The sequence below is a fragment of the Pristiophorus japonicus genome, chromosome 13, assembly GCF_044704955.1.
Source record: "Pristiophorus japonicus isolate sPriJap1 chromosome 13, sPriJap1.hap1, whole genome shotgun sequence".
Lineage (NCBI taxonomy): Eukaryota > Metazoa > Chordata > Chondrichthyes > Pristiophoridae > Pristiophorus > Pristiophorus japonicus.
In genome coordinates, this window is record NC_091989.1 from 150,089,156 (window position 1) to 150,111,528 (window position 22,373).

Below are 22,373 nucleotides of genomic sequence, written 5' to 3' on the forward strand. Positions count from 1 at the left end.
TATTAGCTTAAATTACACACAGCCACTTGATATGTGACGTTGGCTATTTAAATTGAAACATGAGAATGTGAAAGTTTTTATGTTTCGGGCAGTATTTAATAAATAATAATATACAAGAAACTACAGCTGAGTAAAATGTTCGAATGGATTACTCAATAGAAATGACAGCAAAGCGGAAGAGGAGGACAAAACCCTTTGGCTCACAAAGAGTTAACGAAATGTGAGGGCGGAGAGCTTTCCGTGAGCCTTGTGAAATGCGGATGCGGAGAACGGCAATGCAGCAACCTCTCAAGATTTGCAAAGAATATCTATAACTCCAAATATCACTTTAACCTCTCGAATCCTTCTTCACTTAGAACCGTTTTGGGTTGCGAGAGGGTGAGTGTTTGTTCACTATTGTAAATATTACTGTTTTTGCAATTTCAAAAGATGAATCAGAAATCGAACTGGCTTGGCTTAAAATGTGGAAAAGTCGGGAACTTATTCCTGATAACGTTTTGAAGCTTATGCTTTTTAAAAAAACGTTTTTGCACTGTGCAGTTTATAGAATTCGGAATATGATAAAATTAAGTTCACTGTCGATGCAGCATCACTGTCTTGCGCGAGCAGTTAACGCTGTCATGAAGCCGAATTCTCAGTATTTGCATCAGACTGCAATATTTTCAATTAGACGTGTTTTAATTTTGACTTGTTAATTCCAATGCCTTATCATTGGTCAAACATGCACAGTGTTATAAGCCGGCAGTTGTATAGAGAAGGGTATTAGAGAAAGAGTAAATAGGAGTTGGTGTGTAGTTAAAGCTTAGCAATCCATTATTGCAACCTGAGAGGCTTTGAAATCGTTTTAGCTGCTTCTATGGCTGGAAGTCGTCTTGTATTCGTTGGAAATATGTTTCGTATTAGGACATCGTGGAACTATGCTCAACACGCTCCCTATCGCATTTCCCTTGGTGGAAGATGTATTTCTTTGAAAATTGCAAGATTTCTCGTACGATTAAAAAATGTATTCGTCACAAATAAATGATGCGCTTGCTGTTGTTAACAATAATTGCAAGCTATCGTGCCTTTTTGAGGAATTTGTCAGTCCTGCAGGTATTACTCAAGTGTACAAATTGAGAGGATACCTCACCTGACAGCTCATGCTGGAAACTCGCGCAAATTGACGTCCGGGGCTGATAGCCAACAGCTACAAATAGAAACATTGATTAAAAAGTTCATAATTTAAATGATGCAACATAAAAAAATAATAATAAAGCATTTTCTAAACTCAGTAGCTTAATTCCCCATCCCCCATCTGTACTGATGGATCAAGGTTTGAGACCGAGCACTCCTGTATTTGGGCAGCGCGCTGCGAGTGCACTTGGTGTGTGTGTGCGCGCGCCACTCGTTGGCGGGAACGACCGAGCAAGAAGTCAAAAATTCTGGTCTTAAAGTTTTGAAAAACTCCCGTGCTTCATTGTTTTCTAATCAACTTATAGAATCACTTGTTCAGTGGCGGGCAGGTAAACATGTTGATGTATTTTATAATTATTCTGCTTATTCGACTCAACCTCGAAAAGAAAGAGTTGTATTTATATAGCGCCTTTCACGACCACCGGACGTCCCACAGCGCTTTACAACCAATGAGGTATTTTTTTTAAAACTGTAGTCTCAGTCCTAATGTAGAAAGCGTGGCAGCCAATTTGCGCTCACCAAGCTCCAGACTGCTGGGCTAGGTCGCCAGCGTGCTCCTTCTGCTCCCCGGCCTGCTCTGATAGTGCTCGCAGGCCGGGGGGCGGAAGGAGCAGCATGGCGGCATACCACTGCAGGGAGCAGCACGTGCTGGAGTAGGGGAGCAACAGCAGCGAAAGGTCCAGGTCGGTGATTGGAGTGTGGGCAGGTACAGCAGGAGCAGCGTGGTCAGGGCGAAGCAGCAGTGAGAGGTTGTAGAGGGATGTGATCGGGGCCCAGGAGAGGTGCGAGTTCGGGGCCCAGAAAAGGCGAGGGCCCAGGGGCAGCACCGGCCAGCCCATGCAATATGTGTGCGCACTAGGTCCGTGCAGCAGAGCTGGTCTCCAGTCGTCGTGGTTAATCATTGCTACTGGACCAAGGCCTAGTTCTGTCAGGCCCATGTGGTGGCTGGTGTGCAACGGTCACCACACGTTAAAAAAAATTCAAGCACAGGCATCTTCCACCCTTCAAGATTTAGTTCGGACCTGGAATTTTAGGTCCATCATTGAAACACCTGTGAACTTTTTGACGTGGAAGCAAGTCTACCTCGATTCGAGGGACTGCCTGTGATGATGATGATGATGATGATGACCAAGCCCCAACAAAGAGCAATGTGATGACCAGATAATTGTTTTTTTGTTATGTTGATTGAGGGATAAATATTGGCCAGGACACTGGGGATAACTCCCCTGCACGAAATAGTGCCAGGAGTTCTTTTTCCATCTGAGGGAGCAGATGGTGCCTCGGTTTAACATCTCATCTGAAAGACAGCACCTCCAACAGTGCAGCACTCCCTCAGTATTGCACTGGAGTGTGAGCTCAGATTTTTGTGTGCAAGCCTCTGGAGTGGGACTTGAGACAACTTCTAACTCTGAGGCGAGAGTGCTACCAACTGAGCCACTGGCTGACAACACAAAAGGAGTAAATGCTGACCAGCCAAAAGGGCCCTGAATATAAGCCTGCAAATAAGTAATTATACTGAAAGTATAGCAGGTATTATAACAATGCTCCTTTATTCCAATTGTGAGAAAGAAGCCAGAGAGGGAAATATTTATTTTCTAGGGGACTTTGGGTATTGCCTCTTCACCACCCCCCATCTTATTTGCTGCATTTTGTCTCCTATAATGAACATGAGCATTAAGTTAAAAAAAACTAAAAATGAAAGAGAAGTTATTAAATATTATTTAAAACTGCTCTAAATTTGCTATTAAACTCATTCTCCCATTAATCTATTGAATAGAGCCAGGGTGGTCGGCAGATAACTAAAGTGTCCACATGTCTTCCAAATGAAGCACCTGTGCCAACTGGTGGTGCATTTCTAGGGATGTTTGGGACAAGCTCTTGGGAGAATTTGGATTTTTTTGCATTAAAAAAAAACTGTTTCAGTTCATTTCCAATGCAATTTCCCACCAACATCCCTAGCTTATGAAGCAATTTCCCCATCAACCTCCTTGTCCCCAGTTCATAAGGGACTTTTATTCCCCTTCCAGCATATGTTCTGTCCCCCTAGTTCCTTCCAACCTCTTGTTCACTTGCTGTCTTTATCCACATCTTGCCACTGCTACTTTTGGACTTCCTTCCAGTTTCCTCCTCCCCCTTACCACATACCAAGCACCACTTTGGAGGTGTTCCTTTTTTTCCCCTTGCTTCACCAGCACTTTCTTCCATTTCCCTTCCAAGCAGTGTTTTTGGATTCCTTCCTTAGCATTACTCTGGGACTCTTATCTACTAGGTTTAATGCTTCAATTTTGAATGCTGTTGCACAGTATGATGGGAACGTCTTGTCTTGCAGGAGGTCTTGACAGTGTGCAGTGGCATTAAAAATTAGAACAGCAAAAGGAGGTTGAAGCTGTGGAGGGTGCCCAAGTGTGCCTCTGATTTTCATCTGCAAATGTGGACAGTGTCCCTGAAATGCTGGCTGAATGTAAGACATAGATGGTTGACATGTATATGAGGCTAATGTTAATTCTGAACTGTTGCCTCATTTTTTGTTCTTTTCCTGTGAAGGAAATGTTAGACTACCTACCCCAATGGAAACTTGTTTGTTGCTGGTACTAGTGAGTTGCGTAATAGTGATCAATTGTGATTTACGCACGTCTTAAAAAAAAAATTCTGCTGCTCACCAGAAAATTGTAGTAAAAAAACATAGAAACATAGAAAATAGGTGCAGGAGTAGGCCATTCGGCCCTTCGAGCCTGCACCGCCATTCAACAAGATCATGGCTGATCACCCACCCCAGCACCTCCCCCCCCACGCCCCCTCCACACCCCCCGACTCCCCCCCCCCCCAGCCGCAAGGACCACATCCAACTCCCTCCCGAACACATCCAATGAACCGGCATCAACAACTCTCCGCAGCAGGGAACCCCACAGGCCAACAACTCCCCGAGTGAAGAAGTTTCTTCCAATCCCAGCCCCAAACAGCCCATACCCATCCCAAGTACTTGGAAAAGTTTAAATTGATCATTATTTGTTACATTGCTGGTTTATAAATCTTGCAACTTGTATTCAAAACAGAGTGAAAATAACATCATATTGCCTTTCTGGTTTATAACATCTCCATTCAGACAAGTAGCTGTCATTTCTGTAACCTTCCTATGCAGGCAGGAGATGTAACACCTTCCCTTTCTTCTCCTCCCATGCCACTGTCTAGGGCTCTGAACACTCCTTCCAAGTGAAACAGCACTTTTCTTCCAGCCTAGTGTCTTGTATTCGTCACTCACAATGTGGTCTTCTCTACACTGGGTGTCCAAACGTAGATTGGGTCCATTCTGTCCGCAAGTGAGACCCTGGATTGTTACTTTAATTCTCTGTCCCAGTCCCAGTTTGACCAATATGTCCTTGGGCTCCTTGTCTGTTCCAATGAAGTGTAACGTGAGCTCGAGGAACAACACCTCATCATTCTACTTGGCATTTTACAGCTCTATGGTCTTCGAATTGAATTTAACAACTTTAGATGGTAACCACAACTCCTATTTTCTTTCAGACAACAATTGCTGGTAATGGATTGCTGGATGGATGCACCAATGCTTCCGGGAAAGGAGGAGGTGATGGGTGGTGCTTGGGATGAGGATCCTTTTTTTATTCATTCCTGGGATATGATCGTCACTGGCAAGGCTAGCATTAGTGCCCTTCACCAATTGCCCTTGAGAAGGTGGTGGTGAGCCGCCGCCTTGAACCTCTGCTGTCCTTGTGGTGAAGGTACTCCCACAGGGAGGGAAATATATTTCCAAGTTAGGATGGTGTGTAACCTGGAGGTGATGGCGTTCCCATGCGCCTGCTGCCCTCGTCTTTCTAGGTGGTAGAGGTTGTGGGTTTGGGAAGTGCTGCCAAAGGAGCCTTGGCGAATTGCTCCAGTGTATCTTGTAGATGGTACACACTGCAGCTATCGTGCGCCGGTGGTGGAGGGAGTGAATGTTTAACGTGGTGGATGGGCTGCCAATCAAATGGGCTGCTTTGTCCTGGATGGTGTCGAGCTTCTTGAGTGTTGTTGGAGCTACACTCTTATAGGCAAGTGGAGAGTATTCCATCACATTGCTGACTTCTACCTTGTAGATGGTGGAAAGGTATTGGGGAGTGTGGTCAGTGCTGCGATGCTGGGGATGTTGGCCTGATCAAGAACATTGACATTAGTGCGTCTGTCCTCCCAGGGGATTTTCAGGATCTTGCAGAGGCATCGTTGGTGGTATTTCTCCATTTTGTGGTGCTACTATATATGGTCCACGTCTCTGAGCCAAACAGGAGGGTGGGTATCACTACAGTCCTGTAGACCATAAGCTTGGTGCCAGATTTGAGGACCTGATCTTCGAACACTCTCTTCCTCAGGTGGCCGAAGGCTGCGCTGGCGCACTGGAGGCGGTGTTGAACCTCGTCGTCGATGTCTGCCCTTGCTAATAATAGGCTTCCGAAGTATGGAAAGTGGTTCACGTTGTCCAGGGTCACGCCATGGATCTTGATGATTGGGGCAAGCGAGCCCCAGGTGGGCAGAGGAAATGTTTCCAGGACACCTCAAAGCCTCCTTGATAAAATGCAACATCCCCACTGACACCTGGGAGTCCCTGGCCAAAGACCGCCCTAAGTGGAGGAAGAGCATCCGGGAGGGTGCTGAGCACCTTGAGTCTCGTTGCCGAGAGCATGCAGAAAACAAGCGCGCACAGCGGAAGGAGCGTGCGGCAAATCAGATTCCCCACCCACCCTTTCCTCCAACGACTGCCTGTCCCACCTGTGACAGAGACTGTAATTCTTGTATTGGATTGTTCAGTCACCTGAGAACTCACTTTTGGAATGGAAGCTAGTCTTCCTCGATTTCGAGGGACTGCCTATGATTGAGGAGTCAGGAGGTGAGACACTCGCCCCAAAATACCCAGCTTCTGAACTGATCTTGTCACCATGGTATTTATGTGGCTGGTCTATTTCCGTTTTTGGTCAATGTTGATGGTGGCGGATTCGGCGATGGTAATGCCGTTGGATATAAAGGGGAGGTGCTTAGACTCTCGCTTGTTGGAGATGGTCATTGACTGGCACTTTCTATTACTACTAGGGGGAATCAAGGGGTATGGTGAGAAAGCAGGAATGGGGTACTGAAGTTGCATGTTCAGCCATGAACTCATTGAATGGCGGTGCAGGCTAGAAGGGCCGAATGGCCTACTCCTGCACCTATTTTCTATGTTTCTATGTTTGTGCGGCATGAATATTACTTGCCACTTATCAGCCCCAGCCTGAATGTCATCCAGGTCTTACTGCATGCTGGCATGGATTGCTTCATTTTCGGAGGAGTTGTGAATGGAATTGAACACTGCAATCTGACCTTATCATGGAAGGAAGGTCATTGATGAAGCAGCTGAAGATGGTTGAGCCTAGGACATTGCCCTGAGGGACTCATGCACCGATGATTGACCTCCAACAACCACAGCCATCTTCCTTTGTGCTAAGTATGACTCCAGCCAGTGGAGAGTTTTCCCCCTGATTCCCATTGACTTCAGTTGATGCCACACTCGGTCAAATGCTGCCTTGATGTCCAGGGCAGTCACTCACACCTCACCTCTGTATGCCTGCCTTCCCCTTGCCCACAAAGCCAAATTTCCCCCTAAATTCTAGCCTGTCCTAACATTGAAGTTGCATCTTTCTCTACTTCTATTTCCTCATCTTGTCATCTTGAATTCATCTTGTCCATGAGACCCACCTCCTGCTCTCTACCCTATTCCTACCAAACTGCTGACCACCTTTCCTGGCCCCCATGCTAGCTGACATTCTAAATGATTCCCTCTCCCTTTACAAGCTGCTGTAATGACCCCACTTCTTAAAAAAAAAACACCTTGACATATCTCTCCTTGCAAACTACTGCCTCATCTCCAACCTCCATTTTCTCTCAGGTCCTTGAACGTGATGTTGCTTCTCATATCTCCATGTTTGAACTTCTTCAATCAAGTTACTGACCCTGCCACAGCACAGAAATAGCCCTAATCAGAATCACAAATGACATCCTGTGCGACTGTGTAGTGCACTAACACCCCCCGCCCCCCACATTCTTTATGACTTCTCAGTAGTCTTTGACACGGTCGACTACGCCAGCCTTCATAAAGGCCTCTCCTCTGTTGTCTAGCTGATTGGCATTGTCTTGCCTGCTTCCACTCTTGCCAATCCAGTCATAGCCAGAAAATGAGAAACTCCTGCAATAGCATCTCCTCCCATCCCCGCACCGTTAGCTCTGGAGTCCCCCAAGAATCTATCCTTGACCCATTCCCATATCTCATCTACATGCTGCCCCGAGGCAACATCATCCAAAGACATGACAACACCCAACTCAACCTCAGCATCACCTCCCCCGACCCCTCCCCTATAGCTGTGTTGTCTGACATCTAGTCCTGCATGAACATCGGCATCCTGTGCTGAACTTCTGACCCCATATCCTCTCTATCTCAAAGACTGTCCTCTGTAACTTTGCCCATCTCCGCTCCGCCTCACCCCATCTGCAGCTAAACCATCAAGGGTATGGTAGCATAGTGATTGTTACTGGACTACTCATCCAGAGGCCTTGACTAATGATCCAGAGACATGTTTTCAAATCCCATCCCAGCAGCTGTAGAATTTAAATTCAATTAATTAAATATAAAGCTAGTATCGGATTGTCGTAAAAACCTGTTTGGTTCACTAATGTCCATTAGGCAATCTTCTGCCCTTACCTGGTCCGGCCTATTTGTGACTCCAGACCCACAGCAATGTGGTTGACTCTTAACTTCCCTTTGAAATGGCATAGTCACTCAGTTGTATCAAACCACTCGAAAAACACCTCACTGACTGCAACAGTTCAAGAAGGCGGCTCACCACCACCTTCTCGAGGGCAATTGGGGATGGGCAATAAATGCTGGCTTTGCCAGTGACACCCGCATCCCATGAATAAAAACAAATCCATGTTTTTGTTACATAGGCCCCAAGTTTCCACATGATTTGCTCCTGATTTTTAGGAACAACTGGTGTAGAACGGAGTATCTTAGAAATCGGAATTCTCGTCATTTAGTTTGCTCCAGTTCTAGTCAGTTGAACAGTTTCACTTTGGAACAGAATTTTTTTTTCAAAAGGGGGCATGTCCGGCCACTTACGCCTGTTTTCAAAGTTTCGTCAGTGAAAACTTACTCCAAACTAACTTAGAATGGAGTAAGTGAAGATTTTTGTACGCTTGAAAAAACCTTATCTACACTTTAGAAAATCAGGCGTAGGTTACAAATCAGGCGTAGGGAATGGGGGAGGGGGGTTTAAAGGGAAGTTTACAAACATTAAACACTTCAGTTTTACAAATAAAGAGCCATCATCAATAATAAATGATAAATACATCAATAAATCAACCAATAAATCAATCAAAAAAAATTAATAAGAAATAATTTTTTTTTTAAATCAATAAATAAAACATTTTCTACTTACCGACTGCAGCACCGGGAGCTCTCCAACAGCGTGCTGGGATGCCCCGCCCCCCCCACCCCAGTGTGTCTCTGTCAGTGTCTCTATCTCTCTGTCTGTCTGAGTGTGTCTCTCATTCTCTGTCTGTCAGTGTCTGTGTTTCTGACAGCGAGGGGAGGGGGAGGAGGGGGGTAGAGGGAGAGAGGGGCGGAGCAGAGGGAGGGAAGGGGGAGGGATGGAGGAGAAGGGGGAGGGGAGGAGAAGGGGATAAAGGGGAGATGGGGGGAAGGAGATGGGGGGGAAAAGGGGGAGAAAGGAGATGGGGGGAAGGAGATGGGGGGGGGGGGGGAAGGAGATTGGGGAAGGGGGGGGGGAAGGAGAAGGGGGGAGGGAGGCTGAACGGGCCGGGCCTGAGACTTCGGGCAGGGCCCGTCCCCAGCACCAGATTTACAGGTAGGTGACGTTGGGTCGGGTTGGGGGGGTGGTGGGAGGGAGGGAGGTCGGTTCGGGTCGGGGGGAGGGAGGGAGGGAGAGGGAGGTCAGGTCGGATCCAGTCCGGGGGTGGGGGGGAGTGGGAGTCGGGTCGGGTCCAGTCCGGGGGGGACCGGGAGTCGGGTCGGGTCGGGTCCGGGGGGGGGGGGGGGGGGGAAGAGCGGGAGTCGGGTCCGGGGGGAGCGATGGGGGCGCAGGAGCGGGAGTCGGGTCCGGTCCGGAGGCGGGAAGTGGGAGTCGAGTCGGGTCTGGAGGAAGCAGGAGCTGGCCGTGGGAGGAGCCTTATTCACGCAGCCCCAGTGAGGCCATTCGGCCAGGGCTAGGGGCTGCGTGCTTCGACCCCTCCCACACAGTTTCAGGCGCCTGGAGCTACTGCACTTGCGCGCCCACTGTAGCGCGCATGTGCAGAGGTCCTGGCACTGTTTTCAGCGCAGGGACCTGGCTCCGCCCCCTACAGCTCCTGCTGCGCTGCGCCGAGGGCCAGAGGACCTGCAGGGAGGTGGAGAATACGGAGGTTTTTTTTAGGCGCACTGCGCCGTTCTAGGCGTGGCTCAAAACTTGGGCCCATAGAAACATAGAAAGTAGGTGCAGGAGTAGGCCATTTGGCCCTTCGAGCCTGCACCACCATTCAATATGATCAGGGCTGATCATGTAACTTCAGTACCTCATTCCTGCTTTCTCTCCATACCCCTTGACCCTTTAACCGTAAAGGCCACATCTAACTCCCTTTTGAATATATCTAACAAACTGGCCTCAACAACTTTCTGTGGTAGAGAATTCCACAGGTTCACAATTCTCTGAGTGAAGAAGTTTCTCCTCATCTAGGTCCTAAATGGCTTACCCCTTATCCTTAGACTGTGATCCCTGGTTCTGGACTTCCCCAACATCGGGAACATTCTTCCTGCATCTAACCTGTCCAATCCTGTCAGAATTTTATTTGTTTCTATGAAATCCCCCCCCATTCTTCTAAATTCCAGTGAATATAAGCCCAGTCGATCCAGTCTTTCTTCAAATGTCAGCTCTGCCATCCCGGGAGTCAGTCTGGTGAACCTTTGCGGCACTCCCTCAATAGCAAGAATGTCCTTCCTCAGATTAGGTGACCAAAACTGCACACAATACTAAAGGTGTGGTCTCACCAAGGCTCTGTACAACTGCAGTAAGACCTCCCTGTTCCTATACTCAAATCCCCTCGCAATGAAGGCCAGCATGCCATTTGCTTTCTTTACTGCTTGCTGTACCTGCATGCCTACCTTCAATGACTGATGTACCATGACACCCAGGTCTCGTTGCACCTCCCCTTTTCCTAATCTGTCACCATTCAGATAATAATCTGCCTTCCTGTTTCTGCCACCAAAGTGGATAACCTCACACTTATCCACATTATACTGCATCTGCCATGCATTTGCCCATTCACCTAACCTGTCCAAGTCCCCCTGCAGCCTCCTAGCATCCTACTCGCAGCTCGTACTGCCACCCAGCTTAGTGTCATCTGCAAACTTGGAGATATTACATTTAATTCCTTCATCTAAATCATTAATGTATATTGTAAATAGCTGGGGTCCCAGCACTGAACCCTGCGGCACCCCACTAGTCACTGCCTGCCATTCTGAAAAGGACCCGTTTATTCCCACTCTTTGCTTCCTGTCTGCCAACCAGTTCTCTATCCGCGTCAATACGTTACCCCCGATACCATGTGCCTTAATTTTGCACCCTAATCTCTTGTGTGGGACCTTGTCAAAAGTCTTTTGAAAGTCCAAATATACCACATCCACTGGCTCTCCCTTATCCACTCCACTAGTTACATCCTCAAAAAAACACGAAGATTTGTCAAGCATGATTTCCCTTTCATAAATCCATGCTGACTTGGACTGATCCTGTCACTGCTTTCCAAATACGCTGCTATTACATCTTTAATAATGGATTCCAGCATTTTCCCCACCACCGATGTCAGGCTAACTGGTCTATAATTCCCTGTTTTCTCTCCTTTTTAAAAAAGTGGGGTTACATTAGCTACCCTCCAATCCATAGGAACTGAACGAGAGTACATGGAATGTTGGAAAATGACCACCAATGCATCCGCTATTTCTAGGGCCACTTCCTTAAGTACTCTGGGATGCAGACTATCAGGCCCTGGGGATTTATCGGCCTTTAGTCCCTTCAATTTCCCTAACACCATTTCCTGACTAATAAGGAGTTCCCTCAGTTCCCCCTTCTCGCTAGGCCCTCGGTCCCCTAGTATTTTTGGAAGGTTATTCGTGTCTTCCTTAGTGAAGACAGAACCAAAGTATTTGTTTAATTGGTCTGCCATTTCCTTGTTCCCCATTATGAATTCTCCTGATTCTGACTGCAAGGGACCTACATTAGTCTTCACTAATCCTTTTCTCTTCACATATCTGTAGAAGCTTTTGCAGTCAGTTTTTATGTTCCTTGCAAGTTTACTCTCATACTCTATTTTCCCCCTCCTAATTAAACCCTTAGTCCTCCTCTGCTGAATTCTAAATTTCTCCCAGTCCTCAAGTTTGCTGCTTTTTCTGGCCAATTTATATGCCTCTTCCTTGGATTTAACACTTTCCCTAATTTCCCTTGTTAGCCACGGTTGAGCCACCTTCCCTTTTTTATTCTTACGCCACACAGGGATGTACAATTGTTGTAGTTCATCCATGTGATCTTTAAATGTCTGCTATTGCCTATCCACCGTCAGCCCTTCAAGTATAATTCCCCAGTTTATCCTAGCCAATTCATGTCTCACACCATCGAAGTTATCTTTCTTTAAGTTCAGGACCCTAGTCTCTGAATTAACTGTGTCACTCTCCATCTTAATGAAAATTCTACCATATTATGGTCACTCTTCCCAAGGGGCCAGGCACGACCAGTTTGCTAATTAATCCTCTCTAGTTACACAATACCCAGTCTAGGATGGCCTGCTCGCTCGTTGATTCCTCGACATATTGGTCTAGAAAACCATCCTTTATACACTCCAGGAAATCCTCCTCCACAGTATTGCTACCAGTTTGGTTAGCCCAGTCAATATGGAAATTAAAGTCATCCATGATAACTGCTGTATCCTTATTGCACGCTTCCCTAATTTCCTGTTTGATGCGATCCCCAACCTCCCTACTACTGTTTGGTGGTCTGTGCACAACTCCCACTAACGTTTTCTGCCCTTTGGTGTTTCACAGCTCTCCCCATATAGATTCCACATCATCCACGCTAATGTCCTTCCTTACTATTGCGTTAATCTCCTCTTTAACCAGTAATGCTATCCCAACTCCTTTTCCTTCCTGTCTGTCCTTCCTGAATATTGAACACCCCTGGATGTTGAGTGCCTAGCCTTGGCTACCTTGGAGACATGTCCTAGACTGAACTTTTCCAATGCTCTCCTGGCCAGCCTCCCATCTTCCAACCTCCATAAACTTGAGTTCATCCAAAATTTTGTTGCTCGCATCTTAACCTTTACCAAGTTCCGGTCACCCATAGTCATCGTGCTTGCTGACCTGCATTGACTCATGGTCCATCAATGCCCCAAATTTAAAATTCTCATCCTCCTGTTCAAATACTTCATGGTCTCGCCCTTCCCTATCTCTGATCTCATCCAGCCCTACAATTCTTCAAGATCTCTGTTCCTCCAACTCTCCGGCCTGTCATTCATCCCCATTGGCAGCCTAAAGCTGGCTCGGAGTCAATTTTTGTCTGTTTACACTCATGTGGAATGCCTTGGGATGTTTTCCTATGTTAAACTGCTATATAAATGCAAGTTCTTGTTGAAATAGACGACAGAGATAAGAATTCAGTTTATACATGATATTAAGTGTCTGGTCACAATTTTTCAGCTTTTCTCAATGTAAATTCTTGTGTCCATCTTTCGATTCAATTATCCTATGTCAACAGATTTCTGTTAGAATGTGATTACGTACTGTGGCCATGAGTTAATGTACTATGTTGACCACATAAATCACTCAAAATGAATTCTGAAAAAAATTCAACTGCCATGTTTTCTCAGTAACCGCCATTTTTAATGTCTAAAATAAGATTTCAATGATTTTAAATCTGTAAAAATACATATTTTGTAAAGTTTTTATGTGAAAGCTTCAGCAGTTTCTGAAAGCTTGGGCTTGATATTTTTGCCCAAAGCAATCACTGAATGCAGAATGTGCAGTCTGAGCATTTGCAGTTACTCCATTTTCCAGGATGCATCCCAACTGAGCCTTGTCTTGTCCTTACCTGGTATTCATACATGCTCTTCCAGTAGCATTGCTGGATTGTGACTGGGCTAGATTGCTGGATTGTGAACCTTTCCTAACCCAGGGGCATTAAAATCAGTTGCCGTGACTGTACTGCAACCCGAGCAGCTAACTGAGCAAAGAATAGGACGTTCTGATTTTCTTTGCTCAGCTGCTTAATAGCTTAATTTACTGAGCCACTGGGAGAAGGTTCCATCATGTGTTTAAGAAATTAATAGTAGTGACACCACGAGGTACGCAATGTGGTTGCAACATTTGATTCTGGACTATATCCCAGGGCTTATTGAAACTGCTCTAAAGTGTAAAGAAAAGTGGTCAGTTAATGAATGCTTTGATGTGTAACTTTTGTTAAAAAGAGGAGAATGCATTATTATTCCTTCTTTGCCCATCCGCTGTTAGTACGCAGCAGTTTCTTGTATAATCTGGGAGGAGGACATGTCTGCGCAATGAAGCACACAGATGTTCTCTCTCGCTCTTGCTCTCATTGCCTGCTTCTCTCTCCCACCATATTGGGAGTACATTACAGATCACTGAACAATGGGTCAATTTAGAGAGGAATGCAACAAAATTACTTTTTAAGTATGTTACGGTAGACTGGGATTTATGGTCAAATGGTGAAGGTGGAAGGCTCTTCTAGAATGCATTCAGAACTGTCCAACAAGGTAGGCGTGTCCGCCGAGATCTATTTCTGGGTAGCAAAGAATTCTGGAGAGTCTTAAAAATATTTGCTTCTGAGGCTGGTGAAAATGGGACTTCAGGAGTACTTGAGAAAAATAAGAAAATGGAGCAGACCCTTTGGTCCTTCGAGCCTGTTCCGCCATTCCATAAGATCATGGCTGATTTTCTACCTTAACTCCACCCTTCCGCTCTATTCCCTTGATTCCCTTGGTATCCAAATATCTATCGATCTCTGTCTTGAATATACTCCACGACTGAGCATCCACAGGGGTAGAGAATTCCAAAGATTCACAACCCTGAGTGAAGAAATTTTTCCAAATCTCAGTCCTATGTTGCCCACCCCTTATTCTGAGACTGTGACCCATAGTTCTAGACTCCCCAGCATCCACCCAGCATCTACCCTGTCAAGCCCCTTAAGAATTTTACATGTTTCAATGAGATCACCTCTCATTACATGGAAACAGGCCATTTGGCCCAACTGGTCTATGCTGCGGTTTATGTTCCACATGAGCTTCCTCCCATCTTACTTCATCTAACCGTATCTGCATATCCTTCTATTCCTTTCTCCCTCATGTACATATCTAGCTTCTTCTTAAAGGCATCTATACTATTTGCCTCAATTACTCTATGTGATAGCAATTTCCACATTCTGACCACTCTCTGGGTAAATAAGTTTCTCCTGACTTCCCTATTGGATTCATTAGTAACTATCTTGTATTTATGGCCCCTAGTTTTTGACTGCCCCACAAGCGGAACCATCTTTTCCACGTCGACTCTAATGAACCCCCATTATAATTTTCAAGACCCCTGTTAGGTCACTCCTCAGCCTTCTCGTTTCTAGAGAAAAGAGCCCCAGCCTGTTCAGTCTATCCTGATAGTTATAACCTCTCAGTTCCGGTCTCATCCTTGTAAATCTTTTTTGCACCTTCCACAATGCCTCAACATCCTTTTAAAATATGGAGAGCAGAACTGTACACAATACTTAAAATGTAGAAGAGCCAACAGCAGGAATACATATTCAAAAGGAAGCAATTATGAAGCTAATGTGACCAACTGATAAGTCACCAGACCCAGATGATCTACGAATTAGATAACACAACACAGACTGGGGAATTCAGTTTCGCAATGCTCAGCTACTTATTAGATTAACTTACTGAACTATTTGAATATTCTCCCAAGCACCTATTCAAGAAATGAATAACAGTGACACCATAAGGTATGCATTATGTTTATTGCTGGACTATTTTCCAGGAGATATTGAGACTGATTTTATTAATTATCTGTGATAATCTACTGAAGCAAGTTGGAGAAACAAATAGTGAAGGCACGCACCATAATTTTACAAAGATCTTCCATTTCCAAAGGTGGCAAATCTTATCTTTTTTAAAAGGTTAAAAGGGCTATGCCTGGAAATTATGGGCCTTTTAGTCTCGCCTCTTACCGGGAACGGTAGTATAGTCTTTATGTTACTGGACTAGTAATCCAGAGGCATGGACTAGTGATCCATAGCCATGTGCTGGAATCTTCACAGCCCTGCTTAAAAGGTAATTTAAAGGTGTTTAAAATGATTTTACCCAGGCACTTACCATTTTACCAAGTTTTCAATAGTTTGCCGCCAGATAAGTGTTTCAGGTTCTCAGTGACTCTCCATTGTTTTGGCTAGTTGACAGCTGCCTCTGAAATGGCCTAGCAAGCCACTCAGTTGTACCCATCTGCTACAAAAAACACTAATAATAAAACTGGAAGGACCACCCGGCATTGACCTCGGCACCGGCTATGGACACAACAATGGCAAGTCCTTCTCACCAACATCTGGGGACTTGTGCCAAAATTGGGAGAGGTGTCCCACAAACTAGTCAAGCAACAGCCTGACATAGTCATACTCACAGAATCATACCTTTCAGCCAATGGCCTAAACTCCATCACCATTCCTGGATATGTCCTGTCCCACCGGCAGGACAAACCCATCTGGGGTGGCGGCACAGTAGTATACAGTCGGGAGGGAGTGGCTTGGGAGTCCTCAACATTGACTCTGAACCCCATTAAGTCTCATGGCTTCAGGTCGAGCATAAGCAAGGAAACCTGCTGATTACCAGCTACTGCCCTTCCTCAGCTGATGAATAAGTACTCCTCCATGTTGAACACCATTTGGAAGAAACACTGAGAGTAGCAAGGGCACTCTGAGTGGGGGACTTCAATGTCCATCATCAAGAGTGGCTCAGTAGCACCACTGACCGAGCTGGCAGAGTTATGAAGGACATAGCTGCCACAAGGACTGTGCAATGATCCTGCTACCAATTCTGTCATGGTCAGATGCATCTGCAACAGGTAGATTGATGAGGACGAGGTTAAGTAGGTTTTCCCTCGTTTTCCAGATTTAGCAGCTGAAAACTGGGCATCCATGAGGTGCAGTGGGCCATCAACAGCAGCAGAATTGTATTCCACCACAATTTGTTACCTCATGGCCTGGCATATCCCTTACTCTACCATTAACATCAAGCCAGGGGACCAACCCTGGTTCAATGAAGAGTGCACAAGAACATTGCAGGAGCAGCACCAGGCGTAGCTAAAAATGAGTTGCCAACCTGGGAAAGCTGTAACACAGGACTACATGCATGATAAAAAGCAGAAGCCGCATGCTATAGACAAGGCTAAGCGATCCCACAACCAATGGATTAGATTAAAGCTCTGTAGTCTTGCCACATCCAGTCGTGAATGGTGGTGGACCCATTAAACAACTAACGGGAGGAGGAGGCTCCATGAATATCCCCATCCTCAATGATGGCAGAGCCCAGCATGTGAGTACAAAAGACAAGGCTTTAAGCATTTACAACCATCTTCAGCCAGAAGTGCCGAGTGGATGATACATCTCGGCCTTCTCCTGAGGTCCCCACCATCACAGAAACCAGTCTTCAGCCAATTCAATTACCTCCGCGTGATAATCAAGAAACGGCTGAGTGCACTGGATACAGCAAAGACTATGGGCCCTGACAACATCCCGGCTGTTGCGCTGAATACTTGTGCTCCAGAGCTAGCCACGTCTCTAGCCAAGCAACCACAACACTGGCATCTTTCCAACAATGTGGAAAACAGTCCAGGTATGTCCTGTCTACAAGAAGCAGGAGTTACATTGAAGTCTAAATCATTGGTATATAACCACAAAATGCAAGGGACCTAGTACTGAGACCTGCAGAACCCCACTGGAAACAGCCTTCCAGTCAAAAAAAGACTGGTTGACCATTACTCTTTGCTTCCTGCCTCTAAGCCCACTTTCCCTTGGAACCCATGAGCTTTTACTTTTCTGACCAGTCTGCCATGTGGGACCTTGTTTAAAGCCTTGCTAAAATCCATGTAGGCAACATTAAATGCGCTACCCTCATAGACGCTCCTCGTTATCGCCTCAAAAAATTCAATCAAGTTAGTCAGACACGACCTTTCCTGACTATCCTTGATTAATCCGTGCCTTTCTAAGTGACGAGTAATACGATCCCTCAGAATTTTTCCAATAATCTGCCCATCACCGAGGTTAGGCTGACTGACCTGTAATTACTTAGTCTATCCCTTCCTCCTTTTTGAAACAATGGTACAACGTTAGCAGTCCTCTGGACCACGCCTGTAGCCAGAGAGGATTGGAAAATAATGGTCAGAGCCTTCGCTATTTCCTCCCTTGCTTCTCTTACAGCCTGTGATACATTTCATCCGTGCCTGGCGATTCATTTACTTTCAAAGATGCTAAAGCCCTTTATTTCCTCTCTCATTATGTTTATCTCATCTAAAAATTCTATTTCAAAGAATTATTTTGGATTGAATTTCAGAGTGAATGGTTAAATGGCCTGTGGTACAAAATGCAGTCATTTTTATCTGTAATTATTGGAAATTATTCAAGCAGATGACCACTGTGATTTGAATGTTTGTAGAGAGTAGTACTTGAAGCATAGAACTAGGTAACTACCAGTTGCCAAGGTGGTAACAGCTGAAATCTTGCTGCCCTAAGGATAAATTACTGTTCAGTTCATTGCTTCAAACTTACTCCCTCTGGAAATCAGAGATTTTGATGAAGGCTATTGCAGTCCTTCACCTTTGGGGTCCCATTATCTGAAAATTACCCAGAAACATTTTATAACTCAACACGATACGCTTTTTTTTGCCTTAATTCAACATGTAGGTTTAAGCCTTACTAAAGCCAAGTATTTAGATCTGAAAATAAATTATACATGGAACCATAACATTTCAGTTGATGCAATCTTTCAGAAATGATGGAAAGCTATCTTTTAAAAAAAAAACTAACATTTTTTAATGTGAACGTGTGGCATGGAGGCCGGTGGATGCGAGTGAAAGAGGGAAATTAATGGAAATGGGGGGTTAATGGCCCAATAGAGTGAAGGACAAAATGGATAATAATGAAGGGAAGAGAGAATGGGGCAGAAGCTGGGAAATGTTCTTTGGAGAGCTGGAGTGGAGAAATTGAGAGTAGTGCTTTGATGTACTGAGAAAGGAGAGTGCAGCATTAGCTGAGGGGGCGGGGGCGGGGGAGGGGTTCCAAAGATTGCCAAGGTTCATCCGAGAGCAGAGGGAAGAATATTTGCTTGAACAAGGAGAGTGCCCGTTTAACTGGGTTGGAGGGGGAAGAGGAATGCCAGATTAAATTGAAGAGAGAGTGAGAAAAGTGTGCCAGTTTGATCAGGGAGGACTGGGAAGTGTAGATAAATTTCCCTCTTCAGTGCTTGTACACAGGCTGCTCAATATTTTTTCAACTAATAAAATACATGGATGGAAATCGTGAGCAATTTGTGCCCGATTTTGCAACAACGGTTTAAGCTCTTGTACCGTGGCATTGAAGTAAATGTACACCAGTATCTCTTTGAAAAGGAGGGGGAGTTGAATGGAGTGCATAATCTCAGTGAAGTGGGTCTGGTAGGGGCAGAATGCCTGTTGTGGGAGATGTTGGATGTAGGAGAGTTTGACTATTGAGACAAGTTTTAAGTAGGAGTTCTTTTGAAAATCTAAATGTCACTTTGTTTTTCTCTTCAGATTAAAATATTAATTGTGAAATTTAAAAATGATTACAATTTTCCAGAATGCATAATTTTTGTTGCAAAAAAAGAGAGCAGGCTCCGAAGGCAATGACTTTGGTTTTCTCCAACATTTAACTGGATGAAATTGTGGCTCATTCAAGATGAGCAGTTTGACAGTGGCGAGGTCAAAAGAGGTGGTGGAGAGGTAAAGCTGGGTGTCATCTGCATATGTGTGGAGGCTGACCCCAAGTCTCTTGATGATGTTGTCAAGGAGCAGTATGTAGATGAGGAAGAGGAGTGAATGAAGGATAGATCCAGAGGTAACAGTCCGGAGGTTGGAAGAGAAGCCATTGTTGGAAATTCTCTGGCTAAGATTGGATAGGCAAGAGTGGAACAGGAAAGGCCGGTCCCACTCAACTGGACAACAGAAGAGCGTGTTGAAGGAGGATGGCCTGGTTGACCATGTCAAAGACTGCAGAGAAGGACAAGGAAGGAAAATTGCACTATGGCCGCAGTCACAGTGGATGTCATTTGTGACTTTGATTAGGCCCACTTTAGTGCTCTGGAAACCTGGATTGGAGAGATTGAAACGGAATTACGAAAAAGATAGGAATAAATTTGGGAGTCGAGAGAGAAAGGGGGTTGGAGATGGGGCAGGACAGAGAGTAGAGGTTTTTTTTGAGGAGGGGTCTGTTGATGGAGCTATTTGTAATGTTTGCTGCATGGGGGCTCGAAGTTGGGTGGAAAGCAGTTCAGAGGGAATGGGGTTGAGTAAGCACGAGGTAGGTAAAGCACTCACATATGCTAAGTTTTATTGCTTACTGTACTGTTAAGGAGCTTGTGGTACCTGTTGTCCACTCAGCATTGGTTCAAACCTGCCCTTGTCCATTGTTTGATACCCAATTAATGACTGTCATTGAAGCAAATTGGGGTTGAGGCAGCTCCAAGATGACGTGCCCTGGTGGTAGAAGCTCTGAACTAAGCAGACTTGGCAATCTTATGCCTGTGCCCGGTAGGTCCCCACTAACCAATTGATGAGCCAGCCTGGCTGACTAATGCAATCAGGAGGGGTAGACCTAGCCGGCAAGCTTCATCTTATTAACTGTTTACATTCCAACACACTGCGCTTACAGAAGGTCTCCAGCTAGTTCTATCAATCAGCATTGAAGTGCTCTTAATCTTGGTGAGCGGCATATGTCCTTATGTGGAATGCAGTTTGTACTAGACAAACAAGAAATACTGTGGGTTGATTTCTCAGTAACTTGACTTGGAGACTTTTAAACTGGTGGTGGGTTTCTGCAAATGTTAGGTACTAAGCTGACAAAAGGAAAATAATTTGCAGTAGTGGAAATGCTAGCGTGCTATTCCCACTGAACAACCTTCTCAAATACAGAGATAGGTGGCACACATTACCAGTTGATCCCCTGTACAACAAATGCTTTCTAATGTTTTCTGTCTCGCAATGGTTTAACATTCATTTAGTACTCGAGGGTCATGAATACTTCTTAGGCGGTCCCTCGTATCGAGGATGACTTGCTTCCACGCCGAAAAGGGATGAGTTCACAGGTGTTTCAATGAAGGACCTAAATATTCCAGGTCCCGAATTATATGTTGAAGTGTGGAAGATGCCTGTGTGTTGATTTTTTTAAAGTGTGGTGGCCATTGCACACCAGCCACCACATGGTCTTGGTCCAGTAGCAAGGATTAACCAAGACAACTGGAGACCAGCTCTGCTGCACAGACCTAGTGCGCACACACATCGCAGTGTGAGCTGGTCCGTGCTGCCCCTGGGCCCTCGCCCCTTCTGAGCCCTGAATTCTCGTCTCTCCTGGGCCCCGATTATGTCGCTCTGCAATCTCTCGCCGCTCCTTCACCCCGACCTCGCCGCTCCTGCTTTACTTGTCCACGCTCCAATCACCGACCTGGATTATGGTGGCGTCCAATCCAGTTGCCTTCTTCACTGCCGTCGTCCTCCTGCACCAGCTCACGCCACTCCCTGGAGTGGAATGCCGCCCGCAGCTCCGCTCCTTTTAAGGCCCCGACCTGCTGCAGGTGTTCCCTCGCGGGTCGGGGCTGCCACACTGCTCCCAGGGCCCGAATCATGAATACAGCCAGCTGACAGCAGAAACACAAGACAATTCCCTCAATTTCTATTTTGTGAAGAATCCTTTGATAACTAATCCAGCTGTTAACAATTCAGAAAGGCTGCAGATAGTTTTATGCAAACCTTTTTCTTGATATATGACCTTTTCCGGCAACATAAAAAAAAAAGTATTGTGTGTGATAAATCTTTTGAACATAGTTAAAGATAGAGTGGTGAGTGAAGAATGAATGAATAAAGGAGTGGAAGGCATTAGAGAAGTTGAAGTAGCACTTTAGCCACTTGAGGGAGGTGAGGAAAGACCGGAGGGTCTGCGAGAAAGAGCTAAGGGCATCAGAAATAAAGCTAGTGCTAGGCTTGATGATGCCCAATGTTTTGCTAGCATTTGCCATAAAAGGTGAACTTGGTGCTTCCCATCAGGCATCCCAAGCCACAAAACGAGATTAGTGCACGGCTGGTGTAATGGAAACAAAAATCTGGTCATAAAATGATAGCCAGCCTGGCACCATGATTCAGTTTTATCACTGTTCGAGAGATCCTGCTGTGGGCTCATGAAGATTTATTTTGAGAGCAGCATAGGGATAGCTAGACAAGGTGGCGAGAACAAAGGAAATGGGGTGGGGGCGGGGGAAGAAAACACGTGAGTGCATCTGCTTTGGGTGACTCTGGGGAAGATGGGAGAATTCTTTCAACTGTAGGGAACAAAAAACAGCTCCAGATAGCCCTGACTTTGTTGCCAGCAAACACTGAATTAAGCCATGGTAGGCAGGTCTTCTAAAGATGTCTACAGTACAAAGCAAAATGAAGAGCATGGGGCAGGGACTCTCTATACTTTGAGGTCCCACAGCTCAGGCTGGGCAGGGACCTGGCATTTCAGTGGATGCTGATGTGTGAGTGGAGGTGTACTGGCTTCTACATGGGTGCATGTAAACTACAACAATAGAGTTTAGGCCAGCAAACTGGCCCGGAAACCCAATGGAAGATTAGCCACCTGCTCCAGAAACTGAGGGAGGACTGGGCGGAGGATCCGGGATCCCATTCTTTATTCTCTTTCCCCCTCCCCGCCCCCCGCTCCCCCCCACCCCTCGTGTCAATGGTCAGGCAGAGGTGGAGTTTGTAGCCGACATGGTCGGCAGATGCCAGGGATGCACCCGAAGTGGTGGTACCTGTTTGGCCCACGTGACTCAGGTACCCTTCCACTGATTCCCACAAACTTTGGTGGGGTCATCTCTGGAGTGCACTG

The 22,373-nt window shown here is 45.8% G+C and overlaps 1 long non-coding RNA gene across 1 annotated transcript in view; it reads left to right on the top strand.

Annotated features, from left to right (window-relative positions):
• Positions 1-256: 256 nt before the first annotated feature.
• Positions 257-22,373, top strand: part of LOC139278314 (uncharacterized) — a 151,853-nt gene continuing 129,736 nt past the window's right edge. Inside the window, exon 1 of the long non-coding RNA XR_011596243.1 lies at positions 257-378. This is a non-coding gene — a long non-coding RNA (uncharacterized lncRNA). The remainder of the gene's footprint in view (positions 379-22,373) is intronic.